We start from the raw sequence: 19,095 nt of genomic DNA, 5'->3' as shown, positions 1-19,095 counted from the left end.
AACTGTTCTGGAACCGGAAACTCAGAGTTTCCTATCTTAGAGTAGATCAACTCAGAGTTCAGGATCAGAGTTTGTTGAACCTGCTTTGTGAAACGGACCCCTGGAGAAAGAACGAAAATCACTCTCTCACTCTCTGCGTTCACGTCTTTCACACAACTCGTCTGTTTGTCGTCTGACTAACCTGTGGCTCTGCTCAACGGGGTCGCTGTTACCTTCCTCCCCTCCAGTTTTCTGATTAGCCAACAATTTAGTAACAACCAATATAATTAACAAAAAGGTCATGACAGACAACCTTATGTTCAACAAGAGGTTAGATTGTGAACTGACCATGCTTCTCTGCTGTTTACAGCACACAAACTATTTGAATTTCAATTAACTTTATTAACACAATGACAAAGATTTATTTATCTGCCTATTGCATTGTTTATCCAACATGAACGGCATTAAATATTCAACTTAACTGATTGCAATGAAATGAAATGCGTTTTAAACATTACTTATTTATCTCTATTTATTCTATCTATCTCTATTTATTCGTCTGAAATGGCTTATTTTAGACTGGGGCTACATGTGTTTCTCACTCTGTATGTGGAATTCCATTGTTCTGATTCCCTTCATGCCGAGTTTGATAAAATACACTGAGCCTTGTATACATCACCATGTACCAGTTTCAGCCTTGCTGTAAAATACTATTTAAATGGCCAGTTTTCATAGAATTTGCAGTTCCTGATGTGGTCCAGGGAATGGTGCCAGTGATTGTGCAGACAGTGGATCCTCTGAGTATCATGGCCATAAACAAATTATTAGCGTTGTTGATCCCACTATGCTGATCTGCATACTGTTAATGTGAGAAGCATTAAGAAAATATATTTAAGAAATATAGTTATTTTGAGATTTAATATGCCATTAGGGCTGCAGCTATTGATTATTTTAGTAGGCTAATTGAGAACTCTACCAATGACTCCAACAATTAATCTAGTAATCCACGTTCATCTGCTGGCGGTCCCTGGGGTTCCCATCATCCTGCGGACCTTTGCTGGTAGATGAGCAGAGAGCTGCAGACGCTAGAAACCCAGCAAGAAGTTAACATTAATATTACCTTCTGTGGGGTCCGCTCTGTGGACCAGATGCTTTCTGCTGAGGTCCTGTTGACATTGTGGTTTTGTGGTAAGATAGTTTGGTTTCATAACAGACAATCTGTCTTTTTTATTGTGTTTAAGTTATCCAAACTCTGGACACTTTCTGTCATTTCCTCTGGCCTGTCGCTTCTCTTCACCCCTTGCTATTTTCTCTCTCTTTCGTCATTTTGCAATCAGCACTATTGAATCACGTCCTCTATTTTGAGCATGGACGTATGAATTGGAGATGTCTTCTTCATGTCAACTATCTGCAGCGTAAGTGTGTTGTACCACAGTAACAATCATCTGTGCAAAACACAGTGCACTGCAACAAAAGAAGCAAGTGCCCACCTGGTCCGCCTACTAGTGTGTTCAGGACAACTTTGAAAAACAAGCTCTGACTTGTTAAAATGTATTGAACAGCTGTCCAACTTGACTTACAGTATGGAAAAGTGTGGGGGACATAAGAGACAGATGCAGCAAAAGATGGATCTGTTTCAACTATTTAATACAGACTGCTGCAAAGGTTGTTTTTTTTTGTTGCTGTTTTTTATTTGTTTTGTTTTGTTTTGTTTTATTTTGTTCCGTTTTGGTTTGGTTTGGGTTTTTTTGGTTTCCCCTGCAGCCCCACTGCAGCCTAAACAAGTGAATGGAAGAATTGGTGTTTTGCCACAACATGAGATTTGGTGTGAATACAGCCTATGTGCAATAAATCGGTCAGGAATAAAAAGTCAATACTTTATAAATACACATGTTCAACAAGTATAAACATGTTCACATGTATAAAGGATTTATTTCAAAAGGCTCTGTTCGCAGTCTCTCATCCACCACTGCTGTGTTTTATACAAGCACAGCGTGCTGGCACAGCTAATAGCAAATCAAACACGTAACTATCATAGCAACAGGCCGAAGCAATCAATGAGGTGTCTTCATATGGTCTAAATGTTTAGCTTAGTTTGCCACCTATCTTAAAATTTGGCAGATTTCTCTAAACTTCGCTGAGACAAACCGGCCCCTCCTCCATCTGCCAGGGATACCTGCTGACAGTGAATCTCATGAGCAGCAGAGAAAGGAGGACAGAAGGAAGAACTGATACTGACTGATGTCTGTAGTCTTCATTCTTTCTAAACTTAACTCATATTTGGAATATGAATTATTGTATTGACAAGGTTTACAGTGAGATATTAAAGAGTAGCCTATATAGTGACGTTGCTGTTGTAAGCATTACAGTTGTTGCTCGAGAAACAATGTTTAGTTAAATTTAACCCCAAACTATAAACCTAATTATTTGCATTGATTAGTTTAATGTTAGAAGATAGATCAGTCAGTGTTGGGCCATCAGTGAGCGTCTGTTGACCCACTCTTTGTGGTGCATCCCACACCATTGCCCCTCATCAGCCCTTTGGCCGGCGGAGCCAAACATTCTGATTGGAAGTTCAGCTGAGCGCACAAGAATGGCAAATGGTAAATGGACCTGCATTTGTATAGCGCCTTTCTAGTCATCAGACTACTCAAAGCACTTTTTACACTACGAGTTACATTCACCCATGCACACTCACTTTAACTCACTCACACACCGATGGAAGTATCATCCAATTTGGGGTTCAGTATCTTGCTCAAGGATACTTCAATATGCAGACAGGAGGAGCTGTGGACTGAACCGCTGATCTTCTGATTGGTGGACGACCCGCTCTACCTCTGAGCCACTGCTGCCAGCAAGAGCAAACAGAAGTGAGGAAAGTAACCAAAGAGCTAAAATCAAAAGGGAGTGAGATTGAACAATCTTTATTTTCTTTAGCCATTGTGCTCTTTAGCAGAAATGTTTCCTGATGGTTTGTGTTATTGTTCACTGGTGCATGTTCAATATGCTCTGTTCTTTAACCACTGGGTTATGTTGTTAATGTGCTAACTGACTAACCAGCATCTTCCAATTTCCCTTTTTAAATGATGATTACAGACTATGGACTCTGCTGGTGTGGAGGGTTATTTCCACTCACACAGGCACAGAACACGTGCTGGTTGGCCTTCGACTATAGTCTCTGCAGAGTGTTCATGTGCCACTTTATGGCCAAGGCAGTGATGTCAGGTGATGCAACAGTGGGCATTCTCAGTCTTGACTTGGACTCAACTGGGTGGGGTCTTGGACTTGAAGTCAGTTAACTTGGTCTTGACTGCAGCTCTGCATTCTTAGTTTTATATACATAAAACTAAATAAAAAATGTTGAGATGAGAAAGTTTGAACTTCAATTCTCATCTTTTTTGACGTATATTTTTACATCCAAAGTCCCTTCAGTCTTTGTCTCAACATAACTCCCCACTTTTGTGTGTGTGTGTGTGTGTGTGTGTGTGTGTGTGTGTGGTGAATTATTGATGCGCGCGTCTGGCTCTTGACTTGTGTCTGCCATTGGAGTTGGGTTCTTTGATCGCAGGAACTCCACCATTGAAGTGCGCACACACACACACATGCACACACACACACACACACACACACACACACACACAAACACACACAGAGGGTGCTTGACTACCTATATTAAAGATGGTAATCAAAGGCTCTACTGTGCCATCTGGCAGCTCATCAAATATTAACGGTCTGTCTGCAGCAGCAGCCACACTGACTGCACTGCACATACAAATACACTGTGAACATGTGATGTGTAGTCATGCTGCATGTGACAACTTGTCCTTGTAGTTGCAGAAAACTTTAATGTAACCTTGGAGACGTTTTTGCTGCAGTAGAATAATAGAAACAGTTGAGACGCAAAGAGACATACTGAATGAGCTCAGAGCTCATTGTGTTTCTGGGTTTTTACTTTGAAAAACTCAGTTCATCTATTTGTCTCCTCAGAAAAATATTAATTCACAACTGGGAATCAGCTCTTTCAAATACCATGTGAAGTGCAAACAGTTTTTGTCTTACCTTTTGTTTGTTTTTTCAAAATTACCACTTTCACATTTTGCAATTATGTCTTAGCATCTCTTAAAGGGCCAGTGTGTAATATTTGGCATGGTTTATTGTCAATCTGAATCTGAATCTGAATATTCTACCCATTAATATGTTTATACAAGTGTATGATCGCTATAAAATAAAATTCGTTTGGTTTTTGTAGCCTTATAATTATGCTTTTATATATATATATAGCAAGGGCCTTGCTTTAGAGAGGTCGCCATCTTGCGCCGCCATGTATGTACGGCAGACCGAGTGGACAATCCAGCCAGCCAGAGAACGCGTTTCGCGTGTATAAATAAACCAACGAAGACAGCGGAAGGAAGGAAGAAGGAGGAGGAAACCGCAGAGTGTTAGTAGTTCGTCGATAGAGAGTAGTGAAAGGTTTTTTTAGTTATAAAGTTTGCGAATGGACCACACTTACCACGCAACAGGAGAGAATGAACCCGAACCGTCATCTGCGAGGAAAAGAAGACGTAACTTCACTCCTTGTGATGCACTCTCTGCAGCGCTTTCCCTCCTGATGATATATCTCCCCAATGATGGCAGCAGTAGCACCGAATCCCATTCTGTGCATTCAGCCTCTCTTCTCACCCGCTCAGCATCAAACACATGGAGTTCCTCATCTGTATGCTCCGGCTCAAACAGGTATGGCTCTGGGTCTGTGTCCGCTACAAGAAACTCTTCAAAATCACGTTCAAATTCATCCACTGCAGCTACTGTAGTCCGGAGATATTGCTAGGCTATATAAACAGGTGAGCTCTGTTTACCGGCTACACTGTCAGTCAGTGTGCGGGCTGGAGATTGGCGGAGCAGAGAGGGGAGGGGGGTCCCCACTTAGTATGGCAAACGAGTATGTGTGTAAAGTTATGAAGTGTGTCTGCTAGAAGAGTCAGAGTTTGGGACGGAGTGGAGTGTTACCGGAGTTTCTGGAGTGCTCAAATAATAAAATTTACCCGACGGGAGGGGTGAGCGAGTGAGCCCTGCAATCTAGAATTTGACCACTGATGTCACTGTTTTCAACCCATTTTACACACTGGCCCTTTAATTATGAGGAAAAAATTTCATAATTACAAGATCTGTATAATTAGTAGAAAAATATCCTCTAAGTAAAAGGTAAAACTATACATATTTAATCTTCTTCCTTTTAATTAGGGCTTTGAATCTCATCATTTTGAGATCTTTTCTCCTAATAATTAGATGCAAAGTCACTACAAGATGTTAATTTGTAACTGTGAGAAAATGTCACCATTTTTATTTCTTCTGTAAAAGCAATTCTCTCTGTGCTGATGTACTTTTAGCAGCAGATTTCCATTCCCCCCCCCCCCAATTTTCTCTTTATTTTCTATTAGCAGAAACATTTTCTGAGCTGCACTCACTACAAGAGGACCTTGTTTGCCCTAAGCTTTGGCATTTTTTGTCACTGTTGTGAAATTATACCAGCATTGAAAGCGGACCAAGCAGCCACAGGACTTCACTGCTGTCTATAGAATGTTTATGGGTTGATGCTGTTTGACAGGCAGGTAGGAGGCTCAGTTATCTGTGAGTGTAGCTGTGCCATACGTAAACAGTCTGAATTCAGATCACTTTTCTCCGACAAAGTGTTAGTTAACCCATTATAAATACATTTCTAAATACTTTACATGTTTTGTGTATCAATGATATGTGAGTAGACACCTTAGAAAGTCATATTAAGAAAAAAAATTAAGTTTCCACATACTTCCTGTCACATGGTGTTGTTGAGTTCCTGACCCAGTTTACTGAGGGCATGGCGACGACAAACCCCCACAAGTAAAGGTGATTTTCATATTATAATAATATTTTTTTTGTTGACATATATCTACTTAATCATGCAAGTCTCTAGAATCATCCAAACAACAGAAATATTGCATTGGATGTATAGTTGTTTCTGTATGCAATCATTTGTCCAAGCGGCAACTATTGTTGCCGGTGGGCACATACCTTGTCAGTAGATAATAATGTTAGCTAACATTACCAACATTACAAAGGGCTAATATTTGGTAACAATACAGCTTTTGATAGTGTTAGCTTTAACATTTGGTAACCAACATTACTAGTGTTTGGTAGCTAGTGCTAGCTAACTACCTAGCTAACTAACTAGCTAGCTATTAGCACTGCCAATGTTAGCGCTGACTGTGTTGCACTGTGTGGTAGATTAGAAAGACTGAATGATGTCAAATCCAGGGAGAACATCTTTAACACTATTGTACATGAACAGGGATATAGAATTGGAATTGTTTGGTAAAAAATATCCATTTCAAATTGCGTTAATTTCACAAAATGGTGGCCCCCAGTGGCCATGGGAACAAACTCTTTTGTGTTTTCCACAGAGATAAACCAGGAGGATTAGAGAGGTATACTTTGGCAGAGGTTCTGGACATCCTTGATGCAGATGATCCCTCTGCAAAAATCACAAGCATTTCAGTTGTGCCAGAGTCTGAGAATTATGCCCGCGAAACAGACTGTGACAGCGATTTTTCTGATGATAATGATGTGACCTGTGATCCCAAACGCCTACCATCGAGGCTGCTCAAAGGAGACTGCTTTGTGTCTGATGGTGACATGCAACTACCCATCATTGATGATGGACAAGAACCTGAGTAGCTATGTTTCCATCCAAAAGTGATTCGAATCATTGGGAAATGCGCATTAAAAGAAATACGAATCCTGTGTGTTTCCATTACATGTACGGACTTTGGTGAAAACTACGAACCTACACGAGTTTTCTGCAGAACTGAAAACAAAACAAGTCTCACATTCTTCTTCTTCTACGTTTTACGCAACCAGCTTGTAAATGCATTACCGCCTTATTAAGGCTAGAAATGTTCTTATTTTGTCCTCTGTCCACACAAGTCTTGTGTTGTTGTTTTCCGCAATGTTTTTGCCTTGTGAGTAAACTGGAAACACCGGAAGCAGTTGGGGTGAAAGTGCGCTATGTCAGACTTAATTCGAACATAAATGTTTCCATCCCCCGTTTTGCGAATCAACATTTTTTTCTTATCAACCAAAACCCGGCTATAGCGAGTGTATTTTAGTTTGTGCGAATCAGGGGATTAATTTGAATTTTGGCGTTTACAAGTTTTTTGATGACAAAATTCATGAATTAAATTGTTCTCACACTTGTTTTAAATAATTAAAGTCTTTCTCAATAAAGACAGCTGAATTACATGTTGTTTTGTTTTTTGTGCTCTAATTCACTTTTCACCATTAGAGGGGTAGATATAAGGTATGTGCCCATCGGCAACTATAGTTGCCGAACATTCAAATGAGATTTTCTAGAACAGAGAGCACAAAATGGAGGAAATAACTTTAGAACATGTTCATATGGGACTCATTTAACATGATTATATGCATAAAAACACTGAGAAAAATTTGGGCACAAATGGGTTAAGTGTTAATCACCAACTCTGTGAGAGGTTTAAACCTCCAGACTAACATATTGCAGATTAAGAAAGAATTCAGGCTTTAAGTTATGTCTGTGCTTCAGTGAGATGGCTAAGTCAGAGTTTACAATAAACCTTGGTACAAATCCCAGTTGTCTCAGATTAGTTTTTTGTGGTGTCAAAGTTTTGAAAGCATAAGTAGAGGGATATTGAGTTTTTCAAATGATGATTAATAAATGTGTACTTGCAAAATCACCCCTTAAACCTGTCACAAACTGCTGGAGAAATGACAGTTTCTAAGTGTATAGAAATTATTTGTAGTTGTAGAAACAAATTGTCTGAATGAAAGTTTTATACAACCAGTCACCTTGATTCTATGTACTAATAAGCATTTTCATTTTAAGACTAAGAATAATCTAAAATAGCTGTCCAAATTAACACTGATTAAGCTTAACAACAAGTAGCTAGTCCAGCAAAAAATCACACCATCTCCCTTCAACTCTCTGGCAGATTCAGGTTCAACTGTTGCAAGCAGAGACAAATGCCAAATTGCTTTCCCACTGCCATGTGTCCTTATCAACTGTAACACAATTTAAAATGTTAACGTCACCCACACCATGGCTCTGATTATTAATTTAAACAAATCTGACATGTGGTTTGGTGTTTCAACATGCCATGCACAAAAGAGCGCAGGGGAGGAGTACAGAGCAGCAGCCGCTACACGTGTCTGCACTCTGGGATACTTTAAAAATACTTTAAGTTTATTTAGAATATAATTACAAGAAAAAGTACATGACTACTTAAAAAAAAGAAAGAGGAGGGGATGGAAATGAAAGGAGGTGAACAAAGGAAAGCACTGAAGAACTAAAGAATAAAGTGAGGACAGGAGAGAAGGAGAAGAACGTACTGACTTTTGCAACTGAACACAGGCCTACTTTGTAGTTTAGAGGGTAGATTCGTTAGTTTATTATTCCATTTATTTCAGAGAACAGTGTTTTACAATTTTGTTTAAAAATTTGTTGATTTTTGAAATGGTTATTTATTTTAAAGCATGTGCAATGTGACATTGTTTTCTTTCTTGTTTTATGTTCTAAGCAAATGTGCATGTGTAGCAGCTGCTAAGTGCATATTGTAAAGGCCTTGAGACACCACAGACAGACATTTCCCCTGCTCATCTCTGTGCACAAATGTACTGTACTGAATGTACTTAGTCCTCAGGAGCTCTTCCGGTGCCGGCAGACACATAAGCCCCATTTCCACTGAGCAGTGCAGTATGGTTCAGTTCAGTTCCGTACACTTTTTTCCATTGTGAAAAGTCTGTGCCGTCCCCATTTTTGGTCACCCCTCTGTTGGGGTACCTGGGACACAGATCTGGTACTAAAAGGGTGAAGCTGTGAACTGTCTGTTGACTGGTCGACAGCAGACAGTCACTCTGCTCAGGGCTGAGTTGTGGCTGGTTTTGAAGCTTTTGTAACCACTGCTCATATCGTGGAGAGTTTTACATATGGTAAACTGTAACTAAAAATTAAAAGGATGTTGTGCTGCCTCTCGCAGCAGCCGTAGACTGAGAATAAAATAATTCACTGGGCCGACTGCCCAGGTGGAACATTTACGGTACTTGTTATGTGGCTCATGAGTTGACATTAATCCATCAACACACCTTAAATTTCAATGTGACACCTTTGACCATTACTTTAGTTTTAATTCTCTCTCTTGAATGACATGCACTTTTAATAATGAGTGGATCTTCAAGCGTTTAAACTCACTCGGAAAAGAAAAAGAATGCAGATATATGCAGATATATTTGCTCCTAACTATGGTGTTTGGCTTAAATTCATTAAAAAATCAAGATAAATGCAAGAGGAAATGATCTCATGTTGCAAATCACACCTTATTTATAGCAAATTTGGTGAAACATGCACCAGATTCAAATTAGTTGAAAATCAATCTCCTTAAAAAACAAACAGTCTGATGAGAATCAGTACAACAAATACTGTAACCCTTAAAATGAAAAGTGAACTCATAGGACCATACAAAAACCCTTCAAACAAAAGATACACTGCCAAAGTTTTAAATGGAAAAGATGAAGAAAAGAGGACCACTGCAGAAAGCAGAAGGTGGGTCAGAGAAGGTTAATTGTATTGTAAACCTGTGTGTGTGTGTGTGTGTGTGTGTGTGTGTATGTGTATACAGTAACTGGCTTCTCAGGACGGTCATCCAGATGTCCTTTAGGCATCACATCTGACCTCTGACCCCACCACCAACACACTATCCCAACTATCAGCTGTCACACCAACAACCCCCACCACACACACACACACACACACACACACACATGCACACACACTCCTCACCTTGTGTGGGTCCAGAATACCTGTGAGATTGTTGCTGTGACAGGCAGCACATATGGGCTATTTGCATATGATGCCTCTTCTGGATCTTCAGCCTCACCTTGAATATACGAGTGTGTGTGTGTGTGTGTGTGTGTGTGTGTGTGTGTGTGTGTGTGTGTTTTAAGGAAGTGGATGCCAAGCTGAGTGTGTCTGTGGTGAAAGTGCTCGTCTCAGTTGAGTTGCAGCTCAGTGAAAGTTGTCCTCGTCTGATTCTTTTTCGTGCTCTCATAAAAACAACTTGTCTGAATTATTTATGATCTGCGGGGTTTTTGCTCCTCACGCTGCTTCACCTTCTTTTCCTCCCTGAATCTAGTTTGTAAACTAACTTGCTGTCTCCGTCTCTTCCTCTGTCTTTGTCTTCCACTTTCTCTCTCTTCCATCATCTTTTCTTAACCTTTATTTTTCAGTAGAACTGAACTTCGTCTCTCTCTCTCTTTCTCTGAGATTCAGAGCAGCTCAGTTCAGCCTCATTTTACCGCCCAGTTGACCAATGACAAACACTGTGATGATGTGATAATATAGGGTGACCATATTTTGATTTCCAAAAAAGAAGACACTCGGCCCGGCCACGACATAGCCTATTTAAATGATACTCGCAGTTTACTCAAAGATGCCTTATCATTTTAATATATTTAAAATTTATATGTATGGATAGAAAATTCAGTTATATTACAAAATTATATCTCTCAAAGACAGAAATTCAGATAGGCCCCAATAGGGGACACATACACACACTAGAGTGTGGTGATCCGAGCCCGACGGTACCCGACAGGTCGGGCCGGGTTCGATCAAAAATGTAGCTATAAATTGTATTCGGGTTCGGGTCGGATTCGGTCAGCTTTCAGTGAAAATGTAGTGTAAAAATAAATAAAATCCTATTGTCTGTCCTGTTTATTGCTTGGGCACTGTTATTTACGTGACAACACCTGAACATAACACACACAGACACACATTGGCTGTTTGTTTCTACCTCACTCCTCACTGGAAGTCTCGGACCTCCCGCCGCCCGCCTCCGCCTTGATTAAACGCTGAAAATAAAATAAAAGAGGGAGACAGGTGTCTCCTATTTTATCTTATTTTGTTTTATTTCTCCCTCTCCTCTCGCTGGAAGCGTCGGACCTCCCGCCTCCCGCTCAAGTCTCAAACACAGAGGTCTCCCTCTCCGCAGCTGAGCACCCACAGCGCACGCCCGGCCTGTTAAATAGCCTGTAACCACTGTGTGACACAAACTCAGTGCTTTGGTCATTAAATAATGTCGGGCTCGGTTCGGGTTCGGAGAGAAATATGCTGCCCGTGCCGCACTCTAACACACACACACAAACACACGGAAAACCGGACATTATCATCAGTTTATAAAAAAACCCCGGACAAAAGAGGACGTTTGGTCAGCCTAGATAATATCAAGGTGCAGGAAAACCACCTTGGCTGTCATTTGGCAATCACTGCGCTATCGCTTAACATCTGTGATAGGCTGTCACCTGTAGTTCTGTGTGTGCAGCATTATTGGTTTAAGTCAGCGTTATCTGCAGCGTTGGGCTGATTCAGCATGTTGAAGCAGCACACGAGGAAGACGCTGAGAGAGCTCTCTGATTGGCCATTTGAACTAATGAATTAGTGATTTGTACATTTGTCTTCACCAGCTTGCAGCACAACAGTTAATCTCAACGTCCAAAATGCACCAAAGCAACCTTCTACACATCTCAGGTTACATTCTTGTACCAGACCATTTGTTTCTCACCAAGAAAAGTTCGTCACTCAGACCATAATTATCCTGAAAAAACTATAACTGGTTTGCGCTACCACTGTGTTCATCAAGGCAGCCCACACAACAGAACAGGCAATGTGCTGTCTGTCCCTCCCACCCCCAAACCAGAATATTCTGCTCCAGTGAGACACACTGGGAGGCAGCTACACTAAGCTAGCTCCTTGCAAGATGGACAGTAACGCCATTACCAGACTAGAAATAGAAGATCCTCCAATAACCTAGAGGTCTGGCTTTTGGAGCCACTTCACTGTGAATTATGAGTGATGGCGAGATGGAGTGGTGGATAAAAACACACTAAGCCAAAGAAAGAGCCACCGTACAGCTACAGACTCTCCCAGCAGCTAATCCAGTAGCACAGTAACATACACGACCTGTGAGCTGAAGCTGCTGTTCAGCAACGGACTCTAATTTGCAGCCAAGCCAGCAGCACACAGACCCACCTAACCAGGGAATGAGAGCAGTTGTGTGGCTATGCCGTCTTATTCAGCAGCTAGCAGCAGCTAACGTTTACACAAGGATAGGCTGACCAAACGTCCTCTTTTGCCCGGACATGTCCACTTTTCACGTCCCGTCCGGGGCGTCCGGGGCGTCCGGGGGGTGTTTATAAATTGATGATAATGTCCGGTTTTCCGTGTGTGTGTGTGTGTGTGTGTTAGAGTGCGGCATGGGCCACATATTTCTGTCCGAGCCCGACAGTCATTCTGTTTTGTTATGTCCGAAACCAAACCGAGCCCGACATTATTTAATGACTAAAGCACTGAGTTTGTGTCACACAGTCGTCATGGTTACAGGCTATTTAACAGGCCGGGCGTGCGCCGTGGGTGCTCCGCGGAGAGGGAGACCTCTGTGTTTGAGACGGGAGCGGGCGGCGGGAGGTCCGACGCTTCCAGCGAGAGGAGAGGGAGAAATAAAACAAAATAAGATAAAATAGGAAAAACCTGTCTCCCTCTTTTATTTTATTTTCAGCGTTTAATCAAGGCGGAGGTGGGGGGCGGGAGGTCCGCTTTCAGCGAGGGGAGAGGTAGAAACAAACAGCCAATGTGTGTCTGTGTGTGTTATGTTCAGGTGTTGTCACGTAAATAACAGTGCCCAAGCAATAAACAGGACAGACAATAGGATTTTATTTATTTTTACACTACATTTTCACTGAAAGCTGACCGAATCCGACCCGAGCCCGAATACAATTTATACATTTTTGATCGAACCCGGCCCGACCCGTCGGGCCCCATCAGGACCCATCGGGACCCATCGGGCTTGGATCGGGTAGCCACACTCTAGTGTGTGTGTGTGTGTCCTATCTATAAGGGCCTATCTGAATTTCTGTCTTTGAGAGATATAATTTTGTAATATAACTGAATTTTCTATCAATACATATAAACTTTAAATATATTAAAATTATAAAGCATCTTTGAGTAAACTGCGAGTATCATTTAAGTAGGCTATGTTGTGGCTGGGCCAAGTGTCCTCTTTTTTGGAAATCAAAATACGGTCACCCTACACAAGGAACACACCCACAGCAGTGAGCAGTAACTGTCAGCAGGCCGGGAAACCGATTTGGCCAGAAAGACTGAAAGATCTGTTAGTGACGGCTGTTTAGCTTGTGTTTACATGACAGTGGCATTTAACAGAAATATTTATTCATGTATAATTAGACTGAAAACGCTCAGAGAGCTCATGGAGTGTAACAAACTCACTGCACACAGAAGGCGAAAGAAACTACAGATACTGTGCGCTTTAAAGTTACAATGTGTAATTTACATGGTTGTTTATTAGCAAATATCAACTATTGCTTTCATAAATATATATTTACTAAAGTGTAATGCAATTCACATACAAATGGAAGCTTTCTCACAGGCTTAGAATGATTTCTCTATATATACACAGGCAGGGCGCGGTCTGCTGGAGGCTGCCCTCTTGCGTCGCCATATTTGAATACAGTGGCCGAAAGGGATACACATGCTTCACCTTTCGCGTTTACCTAGAACTTGCCATCACTGGAGACGGTTAAGGTGAAGATCAATCCAGGGCGCTTCTGTGTGAACCTGCTTTGTACTTTTATTATTCTGTCACACTTTAAATGGAGGACCACACATGTTTTGCCCCGTAAGAGGGAAACCACGCCACCAAATAAAAGAAAAAGATCAGATAAGCGAGGACGGGACAAAACGCGAGTGAATATCGGCATTGCTTATTCCAGGTGGAAAGAACTCCTGAAGGAGGAGGATTTCACAAGGGATGCTGAGGTTGCCTGCTTTCTGCTAGACAGGTAATTCAATCTGATATTTTAAAATCATTCTGGCTTCATGTTTGCAACTACTTTTCCCTCTCATCTATGTTCGAGTGACGGCTGCATTTACGTGCTAACGTTATCCTAGCCTTGGCTAACGTTATCCCAGAGCTACAGCTAAATGGTTAGCCTAGCCTACAGCCTAATCTGTTGATTCCTCTCACGCTGCTGCGAAGGCTGCCACCCTCTCCTCCTCCTCTTCCCTCTGGGTAGCCGAGACACACCTCTTCCTCTCCCTGGTCTTCCTCCTCTCCCTCTCCTTCTTCCTCCTCTCCCTGTGTCCTGTGGAAAAACACTCTGGAAACGCATATATTGTAATCGTACCAACCTGTATTTGCCACACTGTGCCGTGACTATCACATAAAACGTGTTATTTTAGCATTACTGTGCTAATGCTCGCCACCATCAATGCCCTTGATGGTGTTGATGGCTGTGGCTATGCTGTCAGCAACTGCCCTAAGCACCTGGTCATGGCGCCAGTGATAGCGCCCGTCTGCAAGCGCTTTTGGGCAGCTGCTGAGGAGGTGTTCCAGGGATCCCCGTCCTGAACATTGAGGACAGGATGGTGTGTCAGTTTTGTCCCAGACGTGCAGGTTGGCTGGACTTGGGAGGACGTCATAAACAGCCAGGACTAAGAACCTGATGCGATGGAAGTCTGCTTTCCAGATGTTGGACCAGGTGATCTTGCGTTGCAGAACATTCTCCCATTTAGTCCATGCTCCTTGTTGCCCCATTCCCACCATCCTGCTGGCTCGTACTTCCTCCACGCCTGCCCGCACTTCCTCCTGAACGAGATGTTGCTGCTCTTTGCCTTTAGCCTTGTCAACCCCAGTTGCTGGGAGGTAGCCAATGCCTGCACGCCCTGTGGCTATGAGCCCCATCAGAACCTTCTGCCTCAGCCTTGACTCAGCCACCTCCAGAGCTTTGTCTGCCCTCCATTTCCGGCCTGTTCGCACCTGTATACCAGCCAATGCCACCTTTGGATCTCTGGATTCCCTGTATTGCAATGCTTCCCGTGTTGTGGACACCATGAACTCTTCGGCGAGGCCGCTGATTGGGAGCTGCAGGATGCTGCTGGTGCCATACAGGGCAGAGCTGCTCAGACTGTGTGGGAGACTGAGCCATCTGCGCAGGTAGCTGCTGATCTTTCTCTCCATGGCCTTGACTGTTGTAATGGGTACTGTGTACACCAGCAGAGGCCACAGGATTGGGGGCAAGATGGAGTGCTGGTAAATCCAGGCCTTGAACCTTCCTGGCAGGCCTGATTTGTCAACCTGACTCAGCCAGTCCTCGAGCTCCTTGCTGGTTTTCTGGATGGAAGCAGAGTCTTTGAGGCTGCAGTCAAAGTACTTCCCCAGGCTCTTAACTGGCTGCTCTGTGATGGATGGGATGGTGGCTCCAGACAGTGAGAAGCGGAACTTGTCCCCTACTTTTCCCCTCTTGAGCACTAGAGACCTTGATTTTACCGGCTTAAAGCTCATCCTTGCCCAGGTGATGAGCTTCTCTAGGCCTTGGAGGATCCATCTACTGCCCGGGACGGACGTGGTGATGACAGTCAGGTCGTCCATAAAGGCTCGTATCGGGGGCTGGCGTACTCCTGTTTTCATCAAGGGACCACTGCACTCCACCTCTGCTGACTTGACTATCATGTTCATGGCGAGAGCGAAAAGGATGACTGAGATGGTGCAGCCTGTTATTATGCCTTTCTCCAGCCTGTGCCAGTCCGATGTGCCTGATCCAGCAGTGACTCTTAGCCTGAAATTATTGTAATAATCCAGAAACCACGGATGTATGAAGAAATAAACTGCCTGAGTTTTGGAATTGGGCTTGTGGCTGTGTATGAGAAGCACAAGCTCGCGTGCAGATTTGCGGTAGCTTGGAGGTGGTCGGAGATTTCCGTCAGGGCTCTGACATGTGGAAGTGGGCGTGGCGATCTAACTGGGTTGCGATTCAAGTAGACGCTGCTGGGTCTATTGCTGATGACAAATGAGTCAAACAGGAAGTCAGGCGCAGAAAAGACGAGAGTATCTGGTCAATTTTCAAAATAAAACACCCATGAAAACTCCGGATCATATTTCACATCGCTACATCAACATGATGTGACATGTAACTGCCATGAGCCGACCGGCAACCTGTTAAGACAATTTAGTTCCGCGTTGCCCCTCCGACTCTTCAGCGGGGGGGCCACAGGGGGGGCTGGACTCAGAGTTACGGGGGCACTGGCCCCTGCTGGCCCCCACCAAAATTGCCATTGCATGTCTGCTAGTACTGCATAAATTACCACCAGAGCAACGATGCAAACAAGATAACACTGACATGCTAACATGTCTTAAGTGCTTATGATTCGGTAACTAACTTTTTGGTGCAAAAGGAATTACAATTTAGTACAAAATGCTATTTGAAACCAAATACCCAAATAAGTTTGTCATTTCAGTGTATTAACAAACTGCTATGGATAAAATGTACTGAACAATAACAGTTGGGCCCACAGATGTGTTACAGTTACAGTCTGTGAAAGTCTATGTAGTATGTACATTGGAGCTCAGAGGAGTGAATTCATGCGTTCAGAGTTCAATAACTTACGACACCGCACTGTCCTGACCACGGTAAATCCAGAGGCTGCTGCCTATTGACATCTTTCACAAAAAAAAAAGTTTTAAATCCAAAGGTTGATGCCAAAAAACCCATGATGTCCAAGGATGAGTCTCGCAGTGCTGTGTTGTCCTCTTCTAATGTAGTGTCATCCTCTCTTGATCCACCAGCTGACATAAACTCAACTGCTAAGCTTGCTAACAGCTAGCAAGCTAAACTCCACACTAGTTAAAAGCTGCTAAAGTAGCTAGCTAGATGCTAGTGGGCTAAACCATCCAAACAATTCATCCAGCACGGCACTTTTTTTTAACAATCATTCACAGTTACTGAACAAAAGCCCCATACCCTACGTTCCCATGCTTACAGTCAGTTCTTGTCGGCTCACTATTTACAGTAATACTTTTTCCAGCTAATTGTTGGCTGCCCTGCTCCATGCTACCGTCTCTCCAGGTTGCCAGGTCTGACCCTTTTCTTCGTCTTTGTCCCCATATAGGCTGATACTTTAACAAGCAAGTATCCAAGCAAGTTTCCATTCAACTTGAACTCTACTGAGTAAACTCTGTTTTACAAAAATCTTAAACCACTACGAAATAAAACATCCCTTTAAAACAAAAGGCTGTGATTTTTTTTTCTTTAGGGCTTTTCAAGTTTTAAGGAAACACTCCATAAATGTAAATAAACCAGACAATGAAATAATAGTTTTATACAGTGCAAGCACAAATACATGGTCGTAAACCAGGGTACTATAAAAGTAGGCCTATACATATAAAAATACATACACATAAAAATAAAGATAACCAGGGTATAAGCATACAGATAAAGAGGTATATTCAGTCAGAGAATTCCAGGAAGGAAGTTGAATAATTTTCCATAATATATCGGCAAAAAAATCTAATACCCAAGACTGAACATCCATGATGAGAACCTCCTGTTCCACCACATCCCACAGGTGCTCTATTGGATTGAGATCTGGTGACTGTGGAAGCCATTCGAGTACAGTGAGTACTCATTGTCATGTTCAAGAAACCAGTGTGAGATGATTTGAGCTTTGTGACAGGGTGCGTTATCCTGCTGGAAGTAGCCATCAGAAGATGGGTACACTTTGTTCATAAAGGGATGGACACGGTCAGCAACAATACTCAGGTAGGCTGTGGCGTTTAAATAATGCTCGGTTGGTACTAAGGGGCCCAAAGTGTGCCAAGAAAATATCCCACACCATTACACCACCACCACCAGCCTGAACCTTTGATACAAGGCAGGATGTATCCGTGCTTTCATGTTGTTATGCCAAATCCTGACCCTACCATCTGAATCTCAAAGCAGAAATTAAAACTCAACAAACCAGGAAATGTTTTTCCAATCTTCTATTATCCAACTTTGGAGAGCCCGTGTGAATTGTAGCCTCAGTTTCCTGTTCTTAGCTGAGAAAAGTGGCACACGGTGTGGGGAGTGGAGCTGCTTTATAGCACTGTTTGTTACCTGGGCCAGTGTTAAGGTGCTGCTCCTTTCAGGGAAACTTATTTTGAGAGAAAATCAGTTCTGGTGGTGTCGACACAGTTCAGGAGTTTACGTAAACCCATCTGAAAATCTTTGAGGTGTGTTTTGCTGTGGTTCGATGGCATGAGTGTGGTTAAAAAACAGCTTCAATTAAATGTTCCTTTTATAAGTTACTGCCTCGCTACAATATGACAAAGTTTATGATGTAAACTTAAAGTGAGCTTTCCCTGTTTGAAAGACCAGCAGCCGCCACTGATGTGTGTGTGTGTGTGTGTGTGTGCGCGCGCGTGTGTGTGTACATATATAACAGTTTGTACTTGTGTTATCTTGTAGGTTTCATTATTCACAGTTTTATTTACTCTGAGGCTTTTCTGTGTCTGCTCTTGTTTATTTACTCTCTCACCTGTTTAAAAAAGTGACCGTCCACAGTCTCAAGAACTCTGCTTATGGTCCCCCAAAGGGCCAAACTGATGACAAAAAAACTGCTTCTGCTCTCTTTTCTCACTCTGATGCATTTTTCATACAAACAGCATTATTCAGATCTGAAAGAGCTCCCATGTTGATCTTAAACTGAATATGAAAAGATCTTAAGGCAGAGTTAGAATGCTTCCTGTGCTTCACAGAGATAAGATTTATCTACAGCTGACAGCTGAAGTGTGATTTGTGCTCTCAGACTGCAGCTGCAGGAGCAACATTTGACTCTGCAGTGTCCTCACACTTTGGACTGCTTGTCCACAATCTCATGTTTCTGCAGGTTTTCTGTTTGTCTTGGCACACTCTAGAGATTGTTAGTCTTAGTGACACTAATTTGCCTAACTCTGGCTCACTTTATGTTTCTGATCCACTTAGTGTGTCTCACTGTAGTATCACCACAAAAAGGACTGTTTTCTTAAAAGCTTGATTTCAGTCCGGATATTAGTTAAACATAATCTAAAAGTTTTATGTGTGCATGGTTGAACTGTTGAATTAGTAAACTCAGACAAAATATTACACAGTTAATTATTGACTATACTGTGTCAATATATCTTCAGAGGTCATGTAAAGGGTATTTTAAACACACGTTAGAAATGTTCCAACTGCAAACTGTCTACT

The sequence above is a fragment of the Epinephelus lanceolatus genome, chromosome 2, assembly GCF_041903045.1.
Source record: "Epinephelus lanceolatus isolate andai-2023 chromosome 2, ASM4190304v1, whole genome shotgun sequence".
Classification (NCBI taxonomy): domain Eukaryota; kingdom Metazoa; phylum Chordata; class Actinopteri; order Perciformes; family Serranidae; genus Epinephelus; species Epinephelus lanceolatus.
The sequence above is the reverse complement of the archived record's forward strand: the minus strand, read 5'-3'. Positions refer to the sequence as shown.